General features: G+C 46.0%; 1 pseudogene; it reads right to left on the reverse strand.

Moving 5' to 3' along the window:
• Positions 1 to 1,139: 1,139 nt before the first annotated feature.
• Positions 1,140 to 3,462, reverse strand: LOC142445798 (uncharacterized; annotated as a pseudogene).
• Positions 3,463 to 4,452: the final 990 nt, after the last annotated feature.

Below are 4,452 nucleotides of genomic sequence, written 5' to 3' on the forward strand. Positions count from 1 at the left end.
TCGAGTAGAAAGCCTCATCTTCCTCCATCAGAGTGGCTCATTTTTTGAACACAGCCAAATTCCTTTAAACAGCATTTTTAGTCTTCCCTATTTCTGACATTGTTGAAGCACATAGAACAAGTCTTCAAAAAATATTGATCAATTTACTTTTGTGTAATTAATCTTATTTAAGATATTCATTTTTGAGGAAGAATGCCAAAGAAGTGAAATGATATTTTCACTTTTATTTTTTTTTTAATGACTCGTGTCAAGAGAGATCAGTCCCTGGGAAAGGACATCATGCTTGGTAAAGTTGAAGGTCACTAAAAAAGACAAAGACTATTATGGAGATGGAATGACACAGTGGCGACACAATCAGTTCAAACAGCAGTGAGTGTGAAGGTAGGGTAGGACTTGGCCATGGTTGTTCTGTTGTGCATATGTTTGCGATGATGCAGAATGGACTCAGTACACCCAGCACCACCAACAACATCAGAGGGCGTGCGACGCCAATTTAATCCAATATTGCTCATTAGCTTTGTTTGATATGCCTAGTTGATTCATTCTAAAGTTACTATTTCCCCTTTGTAAATGTTATTTTGAAACCACTGAAAAAGAATCCAAGGCTAGATGTACAAGAGATTTATTGAGGAAACTTGTTTTTAGGGAAAATGAAAAAGTGTCAGAAGCAAGCACGCCTACGTGTGAAGGGAGAGAGTTAGGAGGCAGGGTGAGTGGAGACCTCTGAGATTCTCTGATCTAGGATGAACTCTGTGGACAGCTTCGCCAAACTTATGGAATTGAAGTTCTGAAGCCAATGTTGCCCATAGAGGATCCAAGTCTGATAACCCCGAAAGTCAACCTGTTGGTATTGAATCCCTTCTGATTCATCTTCTAGAGCTTGTGCATTGCCGTGGTTTTGCCAGCATCCATGGTCTTGTCCACTAGATGCAACCTCCTAGTGTGACAACCACAAATATGCCCTGACCTTGCACCCAGTCTGTGGGAGTGGGGAGGATACAACTCATCTCTAGCGAGAGCCCGGCTTTAGAGATAGAGACCTCCTTCCGCCCTCTGATGTACGGTGATAGTCAACAGATCCAGATCAGCCTATGCACACATGGACTCCTCCAAAAGTTGTCCTTGATACTTCATGTGACCTATTGCTTAAGCCTTGCCGGCACATAAACATTTTTTAATAACAGATGTGCCCTCTGCTGTGTAATAAGGTGTGCCTGCAGCCTGAAGCCTTGTCCACACTTGATGCAGACGTAAGGCTTTTCCCAAAGTGCATGCTCTAATGTGTGACAAGGGTTGCCTTAGCACTGAAAGCCCATTGACATTCCTTGCACACATAGGCTTCTCCCCTGAGTGAGTTCTCTGATGTCTTAGGAGCGCAGACTTTTGGCTAAAACCTCGCGTACACTCACTGCACTTAAACGGCTTCTCCCTCGAGTGAGTCATCTTGTGCCAGACCCAATTTGCTTTCTGGCTAAAGCCCTTCCCACATATGAGACAAGCAAAAATCTTCTCCCCAGAGTGGGTCCTCTGATGACTGATGAGGTGTGACTTCTGTCCCAAGGCCCGCCCACACTCTCTGCATACAAAAGGCTTTCCCCCTGAGTGTGTCCTCTGATGCGCAGTGAGAGCGGACTTCACGCTAAGCCCACGCCCACACTCAGCACATATGTAGGGGTTTTCCCCTGAATGTGTCCTGTGGTGGGTGATAATGTTTGACTCATCACTCAAGCTTGTCCCACACTCTGGACACACAAAAGGCTCTCCTGAGTGGGTCCTCTGGTGCTTTAGGGGGTATGCTTTCTGGCCAAAGCCCCGGCCGCTTTCACTGCACACATGAGGATTTGCCCCCGAATGGATCCGCTGTTGTTTGCTGAGAGCTGATTTTTCCCTAAAGTGTCGTCCACAGTCCCTGCATTCGTATGGCTTGTCCCATGAGTGGGTTCTCTGGTGAGTCATAAGGTTAGACTTATCCCTAAAGCTTCGCCCACAGATGCTACACACAAAGGGCTTCTCCCCTGAATGTACCCTGAGGTGCCTGAGGAGGCTTGACTTCTAACTAAAGCTGCTCCCACACGCCCATAGGCAAAGGGCTTCTCCCCAGAGTGGGCCATCTAATGTGTGACCGGATTAGACTTCTGGCTAAAAGCGTGCCCTCACTCGAGGCAGGCATCGATAAGGTTTCTCCCCGGTTTGCGACCTCGGATGTGTGATGAGGAATGATTTGTAACTGAAGCCCCGGCCGCACTCATTGCAAGTATGAGGCTTTTCCCCTGAATGGGTCTTCTGAAATGTGAAGAATCGTGATTTCTGATTAATGTCAATACCCTGATTTTGACAACTGATTGCTTTAAATCCTGAGACGTTGGCCCACTTGAATCCATTGTCTGTTTCCACGGAGTTTCCCGTCTTTGCTGGCCTGGGCTTTCTGTCAATCACCGGGCTGCCTTCCGAAGGTCTTCTTAGCTGTCTTTCGGAGGGACTAGCGACGGCCTTTGAGACCACCCTCTCCGATGAATCCCCAAGCATGAATCTGGACTCACCTTCTCTTACTCGACCTTCCATTTTGTTAATCCAGACGTTTTTATCCGGAAGTCTTTGAGGCTGCTGCCTCAGGTGCACTGAGCAGGCATCTGCTCTTTGGTGAGATCCTGCCACCATGCCCGTGTGGATTCGAAGGCGACGATCACAAAGCACATATTGGCCGAGGTGTTGACCAGAGAAAGTCTGCGGGGGAAGGAATAGGATCGCATGGCTGGACTTGAGTCTGCTGAGCAGCGCCTGCGTGCATTTCCTCCCCACTTTCCAGGGTTCTTCTCTCTGTTCCAGTAGAAAGACAAGTGTGGGTTTAGAAAATGAAATCCCCTTGGAGACCAGGTTCCTGTAGTTTTCCACCATCACATCTCTGTATAGGGTCCTCTGAGCTGGGCTCAATAGCCTCCACTCCTGGGTAAAGTCCACAGCCACATCACCGAATAACACAAATGCTTCCTGTTCCTGCCTCTCAGCAGCCGCATGGCCATAGCGCTGGTCTCCGGACCCGTCTTCCTTCACAAAGAGAAGGTTATAGATGGAAAGTATGAGAGAGATGCGAGCTCTAAGGGTATTTAGGAGGGTGTGTGTGTGTGTGTGTCTGTGTGTGTGTGTAAGAGAGAGAGACAGACAGACAGACTTGAGCCAAGTGCTTTCAGTGCTGTCAGAGAAAAGGCCTAGGCAAGAAGGCCAGGTCACCCAAGGTTGAGACTAAAGCTGGTCTCTCCTCCTGCAGTCCGGGCCTTAGGGGTAAAGTGAGAGTGGCTCACACCTCGTAGGGATCACTAACAAGATGGACTCTGATGATGGTGTGTGTGTGTGTGTTTCGGGGGGGTTCTTTGGAATGCCTACAGGAGAGCGTTTGCTGTAAGCAGTGGGCTCCCCACTCCACTCTGCCTCGCCAGTCTTGCCCATTTTGCAGGTTGCCGTCATGCCTATGTTGCAATACGAAGACTAAAGCCCGCTGAGCGTCTGTCGAGGATGACAGCTCAGGTGTAATCCGCTCTATCCCTTATCTTTCTATTTGACATTTTATCAACACGACTTGTACTTTTAAGCCAGGATCCATTACAAATTTTTTTTGTGTGTTATGGATGACAGAGGTTAATTCCCACCCACCCCATATGTATGCCTATTTGTTTTATTGTTGTTTTAAAAAACTTTTTCATTCCCTGTTGATTAGCATGGGTGCTTCTGTTAAAATCAGTGTGGGTGTATTTAGCCACTGCATTTTTTATCTCTGTTCTTTTTTGATTCCCTTGAATTATGTTTCTATTTCAGTCACATGGTTTTGCTGCAGTTCTTCAGCGTCAAATCCGCAGTCTGGAATTGAATTGCCTAAACCACAGCTGAGCCTGGGTGACATCTCTCTACTCCTAGTCCATAGTAAGCATCTTGGAACCAGCATCAGGCATTGAAACCCGGCTGGGTGAGGCCGCTGCCCTCAGTTCTTTTCTAAAATGCTGCTCCTCTCTAGAATTGTCTTTCCTGCATCCAATACTCTTCTCGGTCCCTGTAGAATTCTTGTAAAATTGTGTTGTGTCCAGTTGTCTTGTTGTCATTGAAATGAAGGTCTTCTCGATGTGGTTATATTCTAATTGGCAGCTGTGGTATTCCTGATTGGGGAGAAAATGAAGAGCAAATTCAGAATGGTTCATTAAATAGGACTTGCATTTTTGGATATTTGGGCTACCATATTATTTCTCTTAGTCTTATTACAACTCATACATCGTGGCTAGATTTTGTCTTCACCCATTAAAATTCTATCTGAAGTCTTTAGGACAGTCTAACTGTTAACTTTATCGTTATTCTAGAATCAAACAGCACAGTTTTAGCTTTGCATATAAGAAAATAAGTAAAATAATATAAGTCTAATTCTTCAAGAAAAAATCCAATCAAACAGAAGTCAAGGAGCTAAAAATG

The sequence above is a fragment of the Tenrec ecaudatus genome, chromosome 4 (assembly GCF_050624435.1).
Source record: "Tenrec ecaudatus isolate mTenEca1 chromosome 4, mTenEca1.hap1, whole genome shotgun sequence".
Lineage (NCBI taxonomy): Eukaryota > Metazoa > Chordata > Mammalia > Afrosoricida > Tenrecidae > Tenrec > Tenrec ecaudatus.